This window comes from Leptonychotes weddellii, chromosome 3, assembly GCF_054177405.1.
Source record: "Leptonychotes weddellii isolate Sample4059 chromosome 3, ASM5417740v2, whole genome shotgun sequence".
NCBI classification, from domain to species: Eukaryota; Metazoa; Chordata; class Mammalia; order Carnivora; family Phocidae; genus Leptonychotes; species Leptonychotes weddellii.
Window position 1 is genome coordinate 121,182,857 of NC_138371.1, and position 21,769 is coordinate 121,204,625.

The following is a 21,769-nucleotide window of genomic DNA, read 5'->3' on the forward strand; positions in this document are numbered from 1 at the left end:
AAGTCTTCAGCTCTCCACCCTCCTCTAAGATGACAAAGGCTTATTCTCTAGAAACAGGTCTCTGGGTTGGGAGACAGCAGCACCACTGAGGGTGGGTGTACCACACTGAAAACAGGAAGATGAAGTAAAAACAGGAAGATGTTGAGACTCCCAGGTTGTTCTCTCACTCAGCTCCCATAATGCTAGCAGTCAGGCTTATACCCCCTGACAGAGTTTGGAAGAGCCTTCTCCAACCAGCCCAAGAGAAAAAAAACCTAATTATTAACATCAGAAATCCATCTACAAACAGCCCAGTCAGATCACCCTCAAGTATACCACACACACACACACACACACACACACACACACACACAAGGGTTTCCAATCTGCTCCTGATACCCCATTTTTGCATCTGAGCAGGCAATTAAGGATACCAAATATTGGAGGAGAACTTCTATCATGAAAGACAAATACAAAATAAACAAAAAAAAGAAAAAAAAAACCACCCTAGAAGAAGCAGACTATGCAGGAAAAGCAAACTTCAAGAAAGTCTATCAGTAATGACCTCAAAGAAATAAAGGACAATACTGCACTTATGAATACAACAAACCTCTGATTTTTAATGTTTTCAAAGAACAACAGAAAGCCTTAGAACATAAAAATGTGATAGTAGAAATGAAAAACTCATTAAAAGGGCTAGAAATTAAAATTCAAGAAGTTTCTCAGGAAGTATAACCAAAAAAAAAAAAAGAACAAAGATAGAAAATAGAAAATAAGAAAGTTAATTTATAAGCATAACAACCTATATAAATATATATTGAAATACATTGGCATACAAAATACAAATATATCAACATATATATGAATATACATAAATATATATGAAACGCCTCCCCACTCCATACACCAAAAAATATGTGTGTGTGGGGTGTGTATATAATATGCTATATAGTTATGTGCTATATATGTTAATCACCTAAATACTGCAAACAACCATAGAAATCTTGTAATTTTATCTTCTAAACAGCTAAACAGGGTGCTGCATCAAATGGACATGGTGGAGAGGGAGAAGAGGAACTGCCAAGAATGTGAAGGTGGAAGAGACTGCCAACCCAAACATAGTCAATGGATCCCTGGAATCTTGATGGTGATGGCAAAGAGTCAACAGGAATGACCAGGGTGCCCTCTATTTGGGAGCCACCCTGGGTCACAGTTTAGGGGTTAATTATGAACTCCAAAATAAAAAAAAAATGGTGCCTACTTAGATTCTTTAATCAGAGCATTTCAAGAGCTTGCTTCCAGCCCATATGTCAGAGAAGGTGCATTTGCGCAGGGCCACTCAGAACACATAAACGCACAGTGGGGAGATGGCTCCCCTCCATCCACATATTGGTCAAGTTATCCATACCACATAGCTTGGAGGGTTGGAAAGTGCTTCAGTATTATTCTCATGGCACCAGCACAATTCTGTGGAATTCTACAGTGGGGACAGTCCACAGCATGGGAGCAAACATGGAGGTATGGCTCCAGGGATCTGTGGTAGCAAACACAGACCTAGAGGATCAAAGTTGAAGGCATGGCCTATGTAAGCCCTCCACCCTACTCACTCCCACAGCACCATGACATGCATTTACCCTGTAAAATGTAGTTAAAATAAATAAGTGCTGATATGACATATATATCTCTAAGATTTAAAGACCACCATCCTTCTGGTTGAATCCCAATTCATGTAACCAAAAATAATTTCAAAATAATGCAAACATCATGAAGGACATAGATCCCACCTACACTTCTTAACACCTTCTTTCTTCTCCCTCTATTTCCTTCACAAACTATAATTGCTCCCAAACCTCTCTCCCCAAATGCTCTTCCAGCCCTTGCCCCCTGATGCCCCTTGGATAGTTCACCTTCTTTCCACCAGGCCCAGAAAAGCAGGATCCTGCTCAGGAATGGGGACAGGTTTAAAAACTGGAAGTATTCTTACATTAGTAACCTTTATTCTCTCATAGTCTAAGAAAGAAATGGGAAAGACATTAGCCAAAGAGTTCTTCTTTTTTTTTTTTTTTTTTTTTTTTCCAAAGAGTTCTTCTAAGGTAGTGTGTGCGTGTGTGTGTGTGTGTGTGTGTGTGTAAGACAGGAGAAATTTAACCATGTCTGAAGACAGGTGAAATTGTTGGGTACACCTACTTCTATAAACTGGATTTAGGAAAAGAAAATCGCTATTGGGAAATTGTGGAGAAGGAATAATGTAAACTCATAACCTGGTCAAGTCGATTCACACAGACAGCTTTAACACCAGTGCAAACACAATGAATAAATATATTCAACATCAATAAAGCCAAGCTGAAGTTGAAAAGGAACTTGGAAAATCAAAAATCCTGTTGTTTGGGATAAATTTTCTCCAGCGGATTGAAAGCCAGCTTTGGGGGCAGCCCACAAAGAGAACAGATGGCTAGAGATATGACCACTGGCTCACATTGGCTACTTCAGGCCTGCTAGGAAAAACTTAGAAAAGAAAAACCATAATAAGGCTGGGTTTATTATATTTCACTTGTAATTCTTTTATTTTGGTGAGATATTCTTTCCTTTGACTTGACCACACAAGTAACATGTGGTTTTGTTTATCATGTTGTGAAAGGAAAGAAAACTGGAACAGAGGTGCAAAGCACAGAGGGCAGTGGTGTGAGATGCTTTGTTCTACATTGACATGAAATCAAGTCCCCCAAAATACATGAACACCATAAAAACACAGTCTCCGTAAAAGAAATATTTTTCTCCTAATATTAAATGGGTCTTTTCCAAGTTGTCTGCAATAAGCCAGTATGATTTTTATAATCACTTTTATACAAAGAACTTTTAAAAATCTTGAATGGGTCTTCCTTCTTTGCTTCTTTAACTTCTCAACAATGTATGCAGACAACACTGCTGAAAAAGCTCTTGATAGTCAACCATGCAAGTCCATGAATTCCTTGATGACAATATCAGTGCTTGAGAGATTCCCAATGGCTGTGGCACTGTGTAGAAGCATCACTTCGATGTCGTCCCCAACAGCAGCAATTTGTAATAGCTCTTCTGGATTCAGCTGACTAAGAGCTTGACTGTCACTGACACAGCAGACTAACACTTCCTGCCTGGAAATGCCTGCAAGGCTTGACATTTGCCCATTCAAAGAGAGACTACAAGAGAAGCAAGTGGTCAAAGTAATAGTGAGAACAAGAATAAGACTCCATCATGTTGGTTGTTGTGGTGCTTTCCTTGAAAGAATAATACTTTGCTCTCGAGACACTTCCAGCCTAAAAATAAAGAACACAAATAGGAACACACGGTCCAGAATAGATAGAAATATTCAGAGACCAAAAAATAAATATAAGTTAACTTTTACTCAATATATTAGGCATATTATCAATAGGATTCCTCAAGACAAGCCGTCTCTCATTCTCATTAGCTCCCAAAGAGTCAAAAGGAGTTTGCTCCCAAAGAGTCAAAAGGAGTCCCAGCCCCATGCCTTTTCCAAATGCAAATTCATTCCAAACTAGGGAGTGCTAGCTGGGCAGAACTGCCTCCCGTGAACCTGTGTGTAAAATGTAAGATTCTGTCGACTTTTACTCTCCTTTTGAATAGCAGAACGATACCTCCCTTAGCTTGAATTTTTTTGTTTCACATTACCATTATATATATTCTTCATTTTTTCAGGTTATCAACTTTTTGTGCATGCAGAGTTGTATTAGAAGAGTGAATGTATGTCCACTCTTAACATGGCTTGAGTGTACTTAGTGGTGAATTCCTGAGCACACAAGTTTTGTGTGAATGAGAATAATGTTTAGTGTTCCAGCTATGCTGCATAAGGTTAAAACATGTTCAATCTGGCAGACACAAGCATTAAGAAGAAGGCAATAATTAGTGCCAGGCCCTGCTTGGAAATGCTATTACTAGCCTATTTTCCTTCCAGTGAGTTATATTGCAACATGCACTGAATTTTGACAATAGGTTATCTCAAGCCTATATGAAATGCAAAACCATTTTTTTCTATAGGAGATTTTTAAATTGCTTAGAAAATGTCTCTGGAAATGGATTGGAAAGACCCTTTTCTAAACTTGCATAAATCCCAATTCTCGAGGAGCTTTCTAACGAGCATTCTGGAGGGCAGCTATATGTTATAGATTCTGAGAGCAGATCCTTGAATAACACTCCTGAAGAGCAGAGGCAATACACACAGACCTTGAGAACAAGAGCAAAAGAGGGAGCTGCTGCTCCCAGTAAGTGTGTCCTAAAGCCATTGAGTTTCCCAGACTCTCTCCCCAAACTAATGCTCACCTAGGGAACTTTAGTTCTACAGGTGTTTCCACTGAAGAGCCTGAGAAACATCATAAGTTGCAAGTGATCAGAAGATCGATACCCCTCCTTAAAGGGCAATGGATAGACTGGGTGAGAACAGTAGGGTATATTTAAACAAAAGGGTCTGAGGGATATGCTCCTTACATCAGTGGAGGACTTTCCAAAAATTGTGTGTGGTCTGTACCATGTTTTCCCAATTTATTAGTGCTGTTCAAATATAACAGTAGAATCAACTCAGTGTGTGTGCTGGAAACTCCAGCCTCTTTTCCAAAAACACCCTCTTGTCGACACCTCAGACACTGTCATTCGAATCAGTCATATTCCAGACAATAAAATGGCAGAGGAAGAGAAAGAAAAAAAAAAACCTATTGCTCAGAAACCTAACCACTACTAAGCTCAACACCTCCAAATAGGGTTCTTAGAGTTACCACCTCCGTCTGAGCTGAACCACCCCAACCTGGGGCTCATCCCGCATGGCTGAGTGAGGACCTTTTCAAATGTCACATCAGAGGACACATCAGTTGTCTTCATTTCTTCACCTCCCTCTCACTCCTCAACTCATTCCCATCTGGCCTTATTAGTCCCCACTCACTACTCCACCAAAACAGCTTTTACTAAGGCCACCAAGACCTGACGTGACCATGTGTCCAGACCTTGTCTTACGAGATTTCTCAGCAGCAGTTGACCCTGGTGACCACTACTTCTCCCTCAAAGCCCTCTCTTTCTTTAGCTGCACTGGCATCACTCCCCTGGTTTTCCTCCCAGGTCTTTGCTGTTCCTCCTCACTCTCCCTTCATAGCTCTTTCCTCTCGACCTGGCCTTTGTATGTTGGCTTATTCAATAAAAGCTCACTTTTCTTCTCACTGCATATTCCTTCCCTACGACATCTTTTCCACACCCATAAGCCAGCACTCTGCACAATTCCAGGAGACGCTATGCCCACCACAGTCTATGTAACTGGCTCTCCCTCAAGTTGTAAAATGCATGGCTTTGTTAGGTCATAAGGACAGTTCTATCCACTCCTGTGGCTTCGATATCCATCTCTACATTACGGACTGCAAAATGTCTATCTCAGGCCCAGACAACAATGAAAATCAAATCCACATATACGACTGAATACTTGAGATCCACTTGCTCATCTCAAAGGCACTTCAAATACCATGTCCCAAACTGAACCCGTGCTCTTCCTAGACAAATCTTTTAGCATTCCCTATCTTGGTAATGGTGCCAGCATCCATCAGGTTGCCCAACTTAGTGCTTGGGAGGCATTCTTGTCCCCTCCCCCTCTGGCACCATCAACAAATGATCTGTTTCATATTGATTGTCTGTCTCCTTCCACTACGATGTAAGCCCTTTGAATGTTGGAATCTCTCTCACCATCACATCTCCAAAGGTAGAGGGATGTCTGTCATATAACATTTGTTGAATGAAATAATAAAGTCCTATTGATTTTATCTATCTCTTAAGTCATCTGCATCAGCACCCAGCACCCTTGCCTAGGTTGCTTCCTCAGGTTTCCCCTCTTTTCTTAGTTATGTCTGTTCATCTTTCAAATCTCAATTCAATGTCATTCCCTCAGGGAACTTCCTCTGATGTCCCAAACTGGGCCAGGGCCCCTTCAAATGCCACCACAGCTCTTTTTATTTGATACTTCTTTCCCTATCTGTTCTCCACAACATTTTTATCTTTTGTCCAACCTTGATCTAAATCATTCTTCTATTTTCTATTCCCTCAAAATTATTTCCTTTCTTAAAAAATATTTTTATTTATTTATTTGAGAGAGAGAGAAAAAGAGAGAGAGAGCACAAGCAGGGGGAGTGGCAGGCAGAGGGAGAAGCTGGCTCCCCACTGAGCAGGAAGACCCTGGAATCATGACCTGAGCCGAAGGCAGATGCTTAACCGACTGAGCCACCCAGGGTCCCCACTCAAAATTATTTCTTAATTCATCCAAAAAAAGTACCAAATCCCAGGTACTGAACTAGGTGCTAAGAATCCCAAGAGAATAAATGCTAATAAGTAGTTCAGAGAAGGAGACAAAGATATGTAAATATATAATACAGTATGCAATATCTACAAAAATAGATCTATATACAAAGAAATTAGAGAGCACAGCAGAAAAAGTGATTAATCCCATCCAGGTGGGGGTGGCCAGAAAAGTCTCACTGAGTGGGTTTTGCAAGCAGACCTTTCACTCTTACTTCTTCATAGACTATTCCTATATTCAGAGCATTCATGAAAATTGTTTAAGTTTTCAGTGTTTTCTTTTCACCCAGCAACTCTCAAAGTCAACTCTAGACGGTTTGAGTCTAGAAGACTTTGCTATCCACCTCCAAGGCCTCGCCTTTCTGTGGACTCACAACACCCTGAAATGTCTCCATTTTCCTTCATTTCTGCTCACTCTTCCCACCCCATTCTCTCTTTCCTCTTTCTTTAAAAAGTAATCTATTGCACTCACTCCCACTAATGTGTTATAAGTTATATTTTCTTACAATAGGTAAATTTTACAAGAGGCCCTTGAAAGAAATTGCTGGCCTAAGAAATGAGTCTCCATATTTGGGTGGAAGGTCTGCTCCAAACCCTTTAATTTACAACAACAGGCAAGACCTTGTATTCTGCCTGTAAGTAAGGCCAACACTGCCAAAACAAACATGACTTTCCAAGTTTGCTAATTGTGTGTGCTTCTTGGGTTACTTCTTTTTCCAGCATACGTGAGAGCAACTTGAAATGACCATCACACTTGACTTTTGCAAAAGAACATTACCTGTTGTGAAAGATATTATATTTCAAGGAAAATCCAATAACACTCAGCTCATCTGTGACATTTGCCTGGACTGCTCTTCCTACTCTTCGTGCTTGGCCAACTCCTATACTTCATTTAGCCTCTGCTCAAACATCACTTCTTCAAGGAACCCTTTCTCTTCTTCTGACTCTAGCTCTCATGGTAGCCTGTGCTTCCCCTTCCAGAATACTTATACACATGTAATTACTTATTTAAGCTTCACAAAAGATGGGTCTGTCTTGTTTTCAGCTGTATCTCTTGGGCTTAACACAGTCCCTGGTACACAGAAGGTTCTCAAAGCCAGTATTGACTGAATTGAATTGCTATATCTGTGCCTTCTACATGCTTCTATTGCTACGACCATCACATTATACTGTAATTTATTTGTTTTCATGTCTGTTTACTTCCCTTCACATTAAATCCCTTCAAAGAAATAATAAATTATTCATTTTTTAATTCCCAGAGCCTAGGACATTGTGGGGCCCTCAATAAATGTGGAAAAGAAGAAAGGAAAGAGGATCAGAGAAAGGCAGGGAGGGAAGGAGGGAAATCTCACTGGTTGACATTTCTACAATTCCAGTAGGGTCTTAATAATATCAAATTTATATGTCTATAGAGAATCACAAAAACATTGTAAAAGCAGAGAATCAGGCTCTCAGTTTTTGAAGACTCAAAGATTCAGAAAAATTCCAAATTTTTTCCTTTTTAAGATTTATTTATTTCTTTGAGAGAGAGAATGGGAGTAGGGGCTGAGGGAGAGGGAGAAAGAGAATCTCAAGCAGACTCACCACTGAGTGTGGAGCCCGACACGGGACTCGATCTCATGATGCTGAGATCATGACCTGAGCCGAAACCAAGATACGGACACTTAACCAACTGAGTTACCCAGGTGCCCCACAAAAATCCCAAATTTCTTTTTTTTTTTTAATTCTTATGTTAATCCCCATACATTACATCATTAGTTTTAGATGAAGTGTTCCATGATTCATTGTTTGTGCATAACACCCAGTGCTCCATGAAGAATGTGCCCTCCTCAATACCCAACACCAGGCTAACCCATCCTCCCACCCCCCTCTCCTCTAGAACCCTCAGTTTGTTTTTCAGAGTCCATCGTCTCTCATGGTTCGTCTACCCCTCCGATTTCCCCCGCTTCATTCTTAAAAATCCCAAATTTCTTGAGAGTTTATTGAGTGAGCATGTTTGTCAAGACCTATAGCATTCTGATGCCCTCCTTGTGAAAAAAGAAGGAAAACCTAACATTTCTGAGCACCTGCTATGTCCCAGGTGCTTTACATACAGCATAGTTAGTTCAGCAACAGCCTAACTGAATATTCATTGAGTTACTACTAGGTGCCATGCACTTGACCCTGGGGATGAAAGATTTGTTAGTACCCATTTTTAAAATACGACTCCTAGAACTGAACACAATATTACTGTTGTGTTCTGACCAATACAGGCATTTGGGATGCTCTATCTCTATTACTTCAGCCTAGGATTCAACTAGACCATTTTGCAGCTATAGCCTTTGGGATGCCTAACACTGTGCTTATGGTTAATAAACTCTTCTCTAAGTCTTTTTAATTTAAACACCCTCAAGTCAGGTTTTCTCCAGTTTGGACTGAGTCAATTGATTTCAAAATCTAAATTGAATATTTTACACTTTTTACTTTACATTGGTTTCACCATCTCTCAAACCTGGTAAAAAATGTTTAATCAAGAATCAAACATATAAGAGTGGCAGCCTAAGACCACAAAATGACCTTCAGCAAGTCTCTTAACTTCTCTGCCAAGGCTACCACGTTGAACAACTTCAGGGACCATTTACCCCACAGCCAAACAGCACCTATACAAACAGCCCCTCCTGATGTTGTGCAGTGGCCCAGGCTTGGGATCTGCCATTGCTCATCTATAAAATCAATGGGTTGGAACAAAACCTCATTCTGTAATTTGGGGTCACTTACACTTTTGATAAATATTCCTTCTATGCTCTATCCTATTTACTGATAAAATTACTGAATATAAGCAAAATACAGAGGAATATGTGTATATCCCAGGTCTCACTTTGTGTTCTTGAGAGGCTTCTTTAACTAGGTCAACAGTCATCCTTCACTTCCTTTAGAGCACCATGGGTCTTCCTAAGTGTGGAAGACAGCAATTTGCCACTTCCTTGTCACACTGAGGAAAATCCTCATGAGCTACAATATATAACAATGTGAAACATACAGTCTGAAAGTCCCTGAAAGAAAAAAAGCTGATTGGCAATTCATCTTATCAACCAAGGAAATAAAATAACTAAAAGTTACCTGGCATTGTGATCTATTATGTGCCTTTCTCTTTCAGTTTTGTCTAGGCTAACATCCATAATAGTGAAACATGACTGGTTCATCCCGACAAGACAGGGAAATGCCATGCAACATAGTGCTGGTAGATGAAACCAATAGTACTATATTTTCTATATTAGGTTACTAATTATATCTCCTGAAAATGGGTAGTAAATTAGGAAATAACTCAATGAAAGGAAATATTATAAGTGTTCTGTTATCTATAAAAGTCAAAAATTAGCATGTGTAAAAGCCCTTCCTGCAATGGGCAAGAGCTTAGTGGGTTCAAAAAACTGAAAGAAACCAGAGTGGTAAGAGCACAGTAGGCAAGGGGAAGAGTGGTGGAAGATAAGCCAAGAGGGACCAGATCATACAGATTTGTTGGCCATGTCAAGGATCTTGGACTTCATCCCAAGTGTGACTAATACTGTTGACCAAAAGTAGAGGAATGGGTTAGTAAAAAAGGTTATAGCATCACCACAGACTACCCATCACTGATTTCCAAAGTGTGTTCTAAACACTTATCTGTGGAACAGATGTTTTGTTGTATATTTTTTTAAGTTTCATATTAAAATTAATTTGAAGAAAATGTGTCACAGTCTCATCTTTTATCTTAAAGCAAGATTTCTCAAGAAGATTTCTTCTTTGAGAAATCCTAGATTAAAGGAATTTGTTCACTTTCACAACTTTCCAAACTGATTTGGCCTCAGAGATGTTTTATTTTCCCCAAGTAACATCAGTTAAAATCCCAAGAAACTAGCATTTGTGAAACATCTTTTCGTAAATACTGCTATCTAACCATTTTAAAGGATCATATATGGGAAGTCTGTAGAAAAATGAAAAAATCCCATGACTGCAACTATATAAAAATATGAATGCACATGAAGGTAATTGGCACCTTCTTAGGGGGCACCTGGCTGGCTCAATTGTTAGAGCTTGTGACTCTTGATCTTGGGGTTGTGAGTTCAAGCCCCATGATGGGTGCAGAAATTACTTAAAAATAAAATCTTGAAAGGGGCACCTGGGTGGCCTAGTCAGTTAAACGCCTGCCTCTTGATTTCGGTTCAGGTCATGATCTCAGGGTCTTGGGACCAAGCCCCATATCGGGCTCTGCACTTATCAGGGAGCCTGCTTGGGATTCTCTCTCTCTCCCTCTCCCTCTGCCCCTCCCCCCCATGCTTGCTGACTCTCTCTTTCTCTAAAATAAATAAATAAATATTAAAAAATAATAAAATAAAATCTTTAAAAAAATCTGTTACTTAGGATGACAGATTTATCAGTAGTTTTATTTCTCTATTAAGTCTTCCTTAATTATATTATAGCATTTTTTCAATTAAAAATTATAAAGTAGTAAAAAGTTATGAAAGTCATATTTTTAAAAATGTATTTGAAGTTTTGCCAATTCAATTCATGGGCTGCTTCACAAATTTCACTTCATTAGTGTGTCTAGAGACTATGAAAACTACATTTTATGATGGAGAAAAAAAAGAGTCATCTTAATACTAGTTCTAATCCCCTTGCTGGCAGGCTGATCTAATTAACATCTCTTAATTGGATGAATTAATTTAAACTAAAACACAGTTTGATTCATACTATGGTTAACCATAGACACCCTTCATGGGATTCATGGAATCCTCTGAATTTACCTTCCAATCCCATTACTACCCATAAAGCCATTTCAAAGAGTATTTCATATACATAGATCAAAACCTTTTTAAAACTTTGGTGTTGGGGCCAGAAATTAAATCCTGTATTTTCATTCATTTATTCATTCAACAAACATTTACCAAGAGCACTAGACTATGGCTAAGAATATAAAAACTTTAAAAGACAGGGCGCCTGGGTGGCTCAGTCGGTTAAGCGACTGCCTTCGGCTCAGGTCATGATCCCGGGGTCCTGGGATCAAGTCCCGCATTGGGCTCCCCGCTCTGCAGGGAGCCTGCTTCTCCCTCTCCCACTCCCCCTGCTTGTGTTCCCTCTCTCGCTGTGTCTCTCTGTCAAATAAATAATAAAAATAAAATCTTAAAAAAAATTAAAAAAAAAATAAAAAACTTTAAAAGACAAAATCCTTACCCACAGTGAATTCTCAGCAGGTAATACAGACCTGCAAAAAAAAAAAAAAAAAAAAGCAATAAAGAATAAATACTCTGATTTTGTTATATATTGGCATACTCTTAATACAAAAAAGAGAGGTCAGTCCTTCCCAGAATCAGGAGAGTGGGTCAGAAAGGCTTCAAAGAGGATGAGATGTATGAGCCACATCTTCAAAAATGAGCATGAGTTTGCCAGGCAAATGAGGTTGGCAAATCTAGGCAGAGAAGAGCCTGTACAAAGCATAGATGTGTGATCCAGCACAAGTATCAGTTGGGACACAGTAACAGGGCAGAGTGAAACCTTCCATAGATCCATCAAATAAGATAAAAATTAAAGTAACAATAGATTTGGATTTTAGATGGCAGCACCCACTCTAAAGCAAGAGCTGACTCAGAGAACTAAAAGGAAGTGTTCAAACTGCAGTCAATTGAAGAGTGAATGAAGGTCTCAGGAATCATACTCAGTAGACCCAGTCATCTATGGGGTAACATTTTGACAAATGATAATCTTAATTCATGTAATAAGTTAGTGTTTATGAGGGGATTCTGTAGTGCATATAATGATAACAAAATATACTTTGTAACTCTGGACTTCTGATGTGTAGCACTGACAGAATATAAAGTATAGATAATTCTTATGATTTCAACCAGTTCATCCTTTCACTTCTTTAAAAACAATAGCACCTGATGAAGCAGTCCAAGATGGCAGCATAGGAAGATCCTAACTCCCTTTTCCCACAAACACATCACATCTACGGCTACATATGGATCATGTCCTTCTGAAAAAGATCTGAAAACTAGATGAACTGCTGTCCACAACAAAGGAAAAAAGGACCACCTCCAGATAGGTAGGAGAGACAGAGACATGGTCTTCCAAAAAAACCATCCCCAGCCTGGTGACACACAATAGAAAGGGATCTCACCAGACAGGTGCTTCTCCAGGAGACACAAGGGCTGGTACCCCACATTGGCACCCACAACTAGAATATGCACCAAATAGATGAGCCCCCAGAACATCTGGCTTGGCAAACCAACAGGGCTGATGTCTAGGAGTCCCAAACTGCTATAGGAAACTGAGATTCCCCTCTTGAAGGGCTCACCCCAAGACCCAGCAGAAAACAGCAGTTTGAAAAGCACCTAGATTATATTAAAGCAAGTTTGTTTGCTGATCTGGGAGCATTGCCTTGAAGGGTGGGGGACAGTTGAGATGCTCCCCAGAGATGGAGGCACTGAAGGTCACAACTGCTGCATTCTCTGCAAGTAGTCACAGTGCTTGCTGAGGCTGAAGAGCATGGACAGTTGCAGCATTCCCCTACTTCTTGGCTGAGGCAGGAGAGGACAGTCAGTCACAGTGTTCTCCTGCTCCCTAGCTAAAGTCTCCAAGAATGGGCAGTTGTGACACTCCCTCAACCCCTAGCTGGGCTGATGAGTGTGAACAGTCATGGCATTCTCCCACTCCCAGCCTAAAGCTGCACACATGCACAAACAAAGCACTTTCTCACTGCATTGCTGCTGCCTACATGCACAGTCATTTTCCCACTGCCTTTCTAAAGCCAGTGAACATGTCCCACCCTCTACACTCTCCAGCTGCCTTGCTAAAGTCAGTGGGTGCGTGCAATTCCCACAAAGGTCACTCCTGAATCACCTGGCCCTGGTGGCCAAGAGCGCTAGCATTCCAGAGCTCTGTGGGACTGTAACAATTGGAAAGACAGTTCTTGGCAGGCCATCACACCCAAGGCACTGCACAAATAGCAGACTGAAATACAACCCAGTGTTCCTGTGAAAAAGGCCTATTGACTCAAACTATAGCTTCAGCCAGAGGGACAGGCTTCAGGTTTCCCACACATCTAGAGGCTAAGTAGGCACTCCTAGGGAACTTAAGCAGGGAGACAAAATCTTTGCACACCCCTTTGGCCTCACTGCAGCTCAATGAGACTTACCAAAAAAAGGTAAAAAGTTTAAACATTCATAGAGCCCTGATTCTTGCAATTGCCACCCAGGGTACAGATCTCCTGGTCCAGATTTCCTGGTCTGAAGACTGGCAGGAATTGTGATTGCAGCCCCACATGACTATATATATTTGCATACTTTAAAAGTTACTGCCTGAGCGTCTGACTTCCAATCAGCCTGAAACTCAGTGCTAAATGATATTCCTCTCCTTGGATCACTGACAGGTCTTGGCACAACCTCAACAACAGAGGCATATCAAGAATAAATCAGGTTATTAGACAATTACACAATCACAAAGTTCAAGAGACAACCAAGAGCTAGGGAAAGGTTGAATGAGAGGATCATCACCTACACAAGGCCACTCCAAAACTGAGAGAGGTAGCTGTTTAACCTAATACATAGAAACAAACACAGAGAATCAAGCAAAATGAGGAAACAGAGAAATAAGTTCCAAACAAAAGAATTTTTAAAATCTCAGAAAAAATCCTTAATGATATAAAGATAAGTAATCTACCTGATAAAGAATTCAAAGTAACAGTCATAAAGATGCTCACTGAATTTGGGAGAATAACGCATAAACACACAGTGAGAACTTCAACAGATAGAAAATATAAGAAAGTATCAAACAGAAGTCACAGAGTTGAAAAACATAATAACTGAACTAAAAAACACACCAGAGGAATCCAACAGCACACTAGGTGAAGTACAAGAATAGTTCAGTGAGCCGGAAGATAAAGTAATGGAACTCATCCAGACATAGTAGCAAAAAGAAAAATGAATTTTAAAAAATGAAGATAACTTAACAAACCTCTAATACAAGATCAAGCAAAATAACATTTGCATTATAGGGGTCACAAAAGGAGAAGAGAGAGAGAAAGTGGCAGAAAACTTATTTGAGAAAATCATGGCTGGAAACTTCCCTAACCTAGAAAGAAAACAGACATCCAGGTTCAGGAAACCCAGAGAGTTCCAAACACGATGAACCCAAAGAGAGCTACAACAAAACACGCTATAAGTAAAATGTCAAAATTTAAAGAATCTTAAAAGCAGCAAGAGAAAAACAAATTGTTACATACAAGGAAAATCCCATAAGGCTATCAGTAGATTTCTCAGCAGAAACTTTGCAAGCCAGAAGGGAGACGTAACATATTCAAAGTCCTGAAAAGATAAAATTTCTAAACAAGAATACTCTACCTGGCAAGATTATTATTCAGATTTGAAAGAGAAACAAAGAGTTTTTCAGGCAAGCAAAAGCTAAAAGGAGTTCACCTCTACTCAACCAGCCATTCAAGAAATATTAAAGGGACTTCTTTAAGCTGAAAAGAAATGGTACTAATTAATAACAAGAAAACATACAAAAGTGAAAATCTCACTAGAAAAGGTAAAAATATAGTGAAAATAGTGGATTAAGCACTTATAAAACTACTAAGAAAGTTAAAAGACAAAAGTAGTAAAATTAACTAAAACTATAATAATTAGATAAAATACATAAAATAAAAAGACGTAAAAAGTGGCATCAAAAACATAAAATGTGGGGCGGGGGAAGTAAAAATGTAGAGTTTTGGAATATATTCAAATTTAAGTTGCTATCAACTTAAACTGTTACATGCATAGGATGATATATGTGAACTTCATGGTAACCACAAAGCAAGAACTTATAGTAAATGCACAAAATAAAATGAGAAAGGAATCTAAATATAATACATAATAATCATCAAACCAAAGGAAAGAAAGAAAAAGAAAGGAACAAAGGAGAATTACAAAAACACCCAGAAAACAATTAACAAAATGGCAACAAGTACAAATCTATCAATAATTACTTTAAATGTAAATGGACTAACTTCTCCAATCATAAGATACAGAGGGGCTGAATAGATTAAAAAAGCAAGACTCATCTATATGCTGCCTGCAAGAGACTCACTTCAGAAGTAAGGACATATACAGACTGAAAGTGAAAGGATGGAAAAAGATATTCCATGCAAATGGAAACCAAAAGAAAGCTGGTGTAGCTATATTCTTATCAGATAAAATAGATTTTAAAACAAAGACTGTAATAAAAGACAAAGAGAGGCACTACATAATGATAAAGAGGTCAATCCAGCAAGAAGATACAAGATTTATAAATATATATGCACCCAACATAGGAGCAACAAAATATATAAAGCAAATATTAACAGATCTAAAGGTAGAAATTGACAGTAATGCAATAATAGTTGGGAATTTTAATACCTCACTTACGTCAACAAATAAATCATCCAGACAGAAAATCAATAAGGGAACATTGGCCCCTTAAATACACACTAGACCAGATGGACTTAACAGATATATACAGAATATTACATCTAAAACCAGTAGTATACATTTTTCTCAAGTGTACATGGAATATTTTCCAGGATCAATTGTCTGTTTGGCCACAAAACAAATCTCAATAAATTCAAGAAGATTCAAATTATATCAAGCATCCTTTCTGACCACAGTGGTATGAAATTAGAAATTAATTACAAGAAGAAAATGGGGAAATTAAAAAAAACATGGAAATTAAACAATGTGTTACTTAACAACTACTGGGTCATAGAAGAAATCAAAGGAGAAATCAAAAATATCTTAGAGACAAAAGAAAACAAGACAAGGATGCCCACTATCCCCACTTTTATTCAACATACTATTGGAAGTCCTAGCCATAGTGATTAGACAAGAACAAAAAATGAAAATCATACAAGTTGGAAAGGGAGATGTAAAACTGTCACTATTTGCAGATGACATACTATATATAGAAAATGTTAAGATTAATAAAACTAATAAATTCAGTAAAGCTTCAGGATACAACACTAATATACAGGAATCTGTTGTGTTTTTATACACTAATAATAAACTATCAGAAAGAGAAATCAAGAAAACAATCCTAGTTACAATCACATCAGAAAGAATACAATACCTAGGAATAAACTTAACCAAAAAGGTAAAAGACCCGCACTCTGAAAATTATAAGATATTGATGAAAGAATTGAAGAAGGCATAAATAAATGAAAAGACATTCTGTGTTTATGGACTGGATAAATTAATATTGCTAAATGTCCATACTATCCAAAGCAATCTACAGATTCAATGCAATCCTTATGAAAACTCAAATGACATTTTTCACAGACCTAGAACAAATAATCCTAAAATTCGTATGGAACTGAAAAGACCCTAAATAGCCAAAACAATCTTAAGAAAGAACAAAGCCAGAAGTATCACACTTTCTGATTTCAGAGAGCTATAGCAATTGATTTCATAGTTATGGTAATCAAAACAGTATGGTACCGGCACAAAAACAGACACATAGATCAATGGAATAGAATAGAATTGAGAGCTCAGAGGGAAATGCACAAAACAGTATGGAGTTTCCTCAAAAAAATTACAAATAGAGCTACCAAATGATCCAGGTATTCCACTACTGGGTATCTACCCAAAGAAACTGAAAACACTATTTTGAAAAAAATGTATGCACGTCTATGTTCATTGCAGCATTACTTACAATAGCCAAGATAAGGAAACAACCCATGCATCTATCAGTGGATGAATGGATAAAGAAGATGTGGTATATGTATATAATGGAATACTACTCAGCCATAAAAAAGAATGAAATCTTGCCATTTGCAGCAACACAGATGGATCTTAAGGGTATTATGCTAAGTGAAATAAATCAGATAGAGAAAGATAAATATCAAATGATTTCCCTTATAGGTGAAATCTAAAAAAAAAAAAAAAAAAACCAAATAAAATAAAATAAAACCCAGACTCACAGAACATATTTATTGGTGGTTGCCAGAGGGGAGGGGGATTGGGGGTGGGCAAAATTAGTGAAGGAGATTAAGTACTACAAGCTTCCTGTTATAAAATAAGTAAGTCATGGGGATGTAATGTACAGCATGGAGAACATAATCAGTAATATTGTATTAACTGTGCAAGGTGATAGATGATAACTAGACTAATTACGGTGACATTTCACAATATATACAAATGTCAAATCACAATGTTACACACCTAAAATTAATATAATATTGTATGCCAATTATACCTCAATAAATATAAATAAATAAAAATTTAAAAATAGAAAGCCCATAGAGAGGGATTTCAGATTTCATAGAGAGGGATAAATAGGCAGAACACAGAATTTCTAGGGAAAAAAAATAGCATTTAATGACAGGTTGTAGATAAATCTTGATATCCTTAAATGAAAAAAGGGGATTTATTAAATCCACTTTGAGTACAAAGACTCCTAAAGTATGTGGCAAGGAAACATTATGTTCTGAGATCTTCCATGAAACAAAGAGGAGAGTGATGTGTGTCCATCATGATGCCATACTGTGAATTGTGCAGCAGTGTTCCTCTAAGGGCTCCAGAACACTTTGCATGTATGTTTACTCTCATATGAAGACAGTGGTCTGTTGCTCACATTCAAACAGAGGTAAAGAGGTGACATTATAAAAGTGCAAGAACTGCAAGAGATCTTAAGCATCATCTATCCAACCTCTTCATTTGGTGGATGATAAAACAGAATCAGAGAGGTTAAGTAAGTTGCCCACAGCTCACATAGTGAGTCAGAGGTGAAAGCAAGACTGCAACCCAAGATCCCCACTTCCAGTAGTCTGGTGTGTTTGCTTTCACTGCACCCTCCTGGCCTGTCCCAGAGGCCAAAGCAAAATCAGAAATAAAACTAGTAAGTCAGTCAACAGTTGAATCAACAAGACTGTGATCCTATCACCCCTTAGCGTGTCCCTGAGCATGCATTTTATAGTGAGCATGTGGGAGAAGAGGGTCACTGTGAATACCTGCTACATGCTTGGCACTTTGCTGGGTGCTATATGCACACTCACAATACATGATGCAAAGTTATTCTCTCATCATTTCATAGTCACTGAGTAAATAAATATTTCCTAGGGAACCATTATGTGCCAAGGACATTTCTAGGCCCTAGAGATCATGCTGAACAAGACAGAGTCTTTTCCTTCATAGAATTACACTGTAGTTGGGAGAGACATAAAATAAACAAGTCAACTAATGAATACACAAGAGAGTAGTAAATGCTAGACAGAGAAATAAAATGAAGTGATACAATGAAGGGTGACAAGAGGGAAAGTGGGAGAGTGGGCACTGCCTCATCTTGTGTGGTCAGGGAAGGCCTTCTCCAGGTCTCCTTCTTACTAACTGTGAAAAAGGACATGTAATTGGGCACCAGGCATGAACCTTCACATGAGAAGGCATGAAGACGGCCTAGAACCTGATGTCTAGGGGTAAAACGAGATCAGAAGTCAGGCAGGGCATGTGTGAGCATGTGTCTGAAGGCACATGGCTGTCCAAGTATCACCAACGGAAGTAGGAGAAAATGGGCTGAGGGCAGTTCAAAAGAACTTTCTGTAACAGTTTGCTGCTGTTTCCTTTGGTTTTTATTAAGCTGAGCTACTTAATATGCAATGGTTTTCACCCTGTGGCCTTCATTCCTCAAGGCTCTAATAATATTCAATTGACCCCTTCTCTCCACATGACTCCTTTCTTCTTTTAACTGGATGTAACTGTTTCATAACCAATGGGCTGAAGTAAAGGTGAGAGAGATGACTACCAAGACCCCCATGCTAATCACAAGAATTTCCTGGACCAAGACAAGTGGGACAGAATGGTAGAAATGCTGCTCCAATGGGCATTCCAATAAGCATAAACAGATTGAACCCAAAGCGAGTGCAATACCATCAGGGCTTCTTAAGGGAAAACAGCAATGAGATGTTGGAATTAATTTGAGGCCTCTGACATTGACAGGGTTGGAAGCAACACAAAGCTCAAAAAGTCAATCTGCTCTGGGAATGTTAAAAGGAAACACTTGTTTGGAACGAATTTTTAAGTGTGAAAAAGAAAGACTATTTTTCGGTGGAATTTGTGAGCAGTGAGTCTGACCACACACTTGGGGCTAAGAGATGTATCACTGAGGCAACCGTGGTCCAGCTCCCAGCAGTTTTCATGCCCAGCACCCAATTGAGAAATTGTGTGCTCTGATTCATGTTTGCAGTGTGCCAAATGACTCCACCGGGAGTGAATCCGACTCTCAAATGCAATCTCGGTCTAATTTCCATTCTTCCTTCTCCTCGCCCCAGCATTCCTTGTTTCTGCATTCCATGGTGATTGTGTACATTTTAAGAACCACACACCTTGAGTTTAACTGTTTCATAAGTCACTTCCTCATTCTCCAGTGGTAAATATAAGTTCACATGGAATGCCACACTTCAGTGACAGGGTTCCAATTGAATCCACTAGACCATACTTCCTGTAACACATCCCCAGACCAGATTAAAGTCAACAGGCTAAAGGACTACATGCCTGAGGCAAGTCTACCCACTGCATGTCTGAGCTAGCTGTGGCATGTTTTATGACATCTCTCCCTATTCTTGGCATCTGGATGGACACTCAGTCTTTTATTTGCCTTGTTGGTGTGGAATTCAGGAACGTCTTGGATCACTGGGGAGAAGATTATATGCTATTTTAATTTATCTTCCTGGGTAGATTTTCCTACCACTGCACCAAGCACCAACGAGTCCTAAAATGTGCTCTTCTCGTGTTCATTAAAAACATCCAGTCACCTCCCAAGTTCCATCATCCTACTGTACCTGTGACAATCAGGTGACAATAATACAAGCACCTTAAGACACTGAATTACAAGAGGCAGGCTCCCAAGACTAGGGAAGCAAAAGTACATCTGGAAAACCTCTAGCTGCACAGAGCTAAGGATGCCTTTCCATTCTGAAACCTCCAATTCCTATCCCTTGATTTGCTAATCCAGGAAGGTAAAATTCTCTTTGCTTCTCAGTGAAAGCACCTAATAATGTATTCTATATGATCATCGCCCTTAGGATGGTTAATTTTCCACTTAAAACCAAGGCAACTTTGCCTTCATAATATTTAAATGTGAAAATTCTTTGCCCTTTGAAGAGATTAGAGACATAAATTTGCAAATGATTTTTCCTAATAATTCTCATTGGGGGGGATTTTTTTTAATACTTTAGATTGTATTTACAATGTTTAGATTTTAGTATATTCTTTAGATATAAACATGATGTTTCGGGTAATCACTGAAAATTGCCTCAGTTCAACTTTTTTCAAAGCTATAAAGGAAACTTTAAAATTATGAGCTATACAGATGATAAAAATGACATGACATAGCATTATACATACAATATATATAAATATATGAGCAATACCTATAGCCTAAAGGTTTAAAGTTTAAGAGATCATATATTTTAAAATTTTGTGACTCACCTTGTAATCTAATTTTTTTCTTATTTCAGATTGCCTGGATCAAAGACATGGAATTAAGAACCATGATTTTACATAACTATGTATAATATTCTGTAACATATAGGTAGTAAATTGCATGTTTTGTTTTATTAAACATAATAGCATATTGTGCAAGATTAACAGATATATCACCAGTCCTCATTATTCACACATTCTGTATTCGCAAATTTCCCTATTTGGTAAAATTTATTTGTAACTCCAAAAGCAATACTCGGAGCCCTTTCATAATCATTTGCAAACATGAGGAGTGGTGAAACTTGTGAATCACCTGATGCACACATTCCCAGCTGGGGTGGAACAAGGCAACACTCTGCCTTGCTTCAGCTCTTATAGTATAAACAAGTGTCCTTTTCACAGTTACTTAGTTTACTTAGTGTCACGTTTTCCAATTTTTGTGCTTTTTTTTGGTAATTTCACTGTTTAAAATGGGCCCAAGCATAGTGTTGAAGTGCTGTCTAGTGTCCCTAAATGCAAGGAGGCTGTGATGTGCCTTACAGAGACATAACTGTATTAGATAAGCTTCACTCAGGCATGAGTTTCGGTGCTATTGGCTGTGAGTTCAATGTTAATGTATCAACTGCATATTAAATAAGGCATCTAAATAGAAACATACAGAAAATAAGGTGATGTATTGATCAGTGACAAAAATGTTGTGACCAGAGGCTGGCGGGAACCAAACCCTATACTTCCCCTAAGAGCAATGGTTCAGTAGCCACTAATCCAGGGTTCACAGTAACACTACAGAACAGAACTCCCATTCCCACTTCAAAAGCACAAGCACCATGACTATGGAGTTCTCGTTCCAGAGAGCATAGCTTAGTGCTATTAAAGTGGTTTCTTTAAGACACTTATCAGATGGTGTTTCCCAAGGGGCAAGGGGCCAGGAGGAAAGAAGTGACCGGCAACCCTGGGGACCTGAACAGGATTTCTACAGAGGGAAGCCCTCAAAGCCAGAACTGTCATGGGAGGAGGAACCCAGGGCAGCT

The 21,769-nt window shown here is 38.7% G+C and overlaps 1 long non-coding RNA gene across 1 annotated transcript in view; it reads right to left on the bottom strand.

Annotated features, from left to right (window-relative positions):
* Nucleotides 1–655: 655 nt before the first annotated feature.
* Nucleotides 656–21,769, bottom strand: part of LOC115938695 (uncharacterized) — a 137,923-nt gene continuing 116,809 nt past the window's right edge. Inside the window, exon 9 of the long non-coding RNA XR_014143968.1 lies at nt 656–3,272. This is a non-coding gene — a long non-coding RNA (uncharacterized LOC115938695). The remainder of the gene's footprint in view (nt 3,273–21,769) is intronic.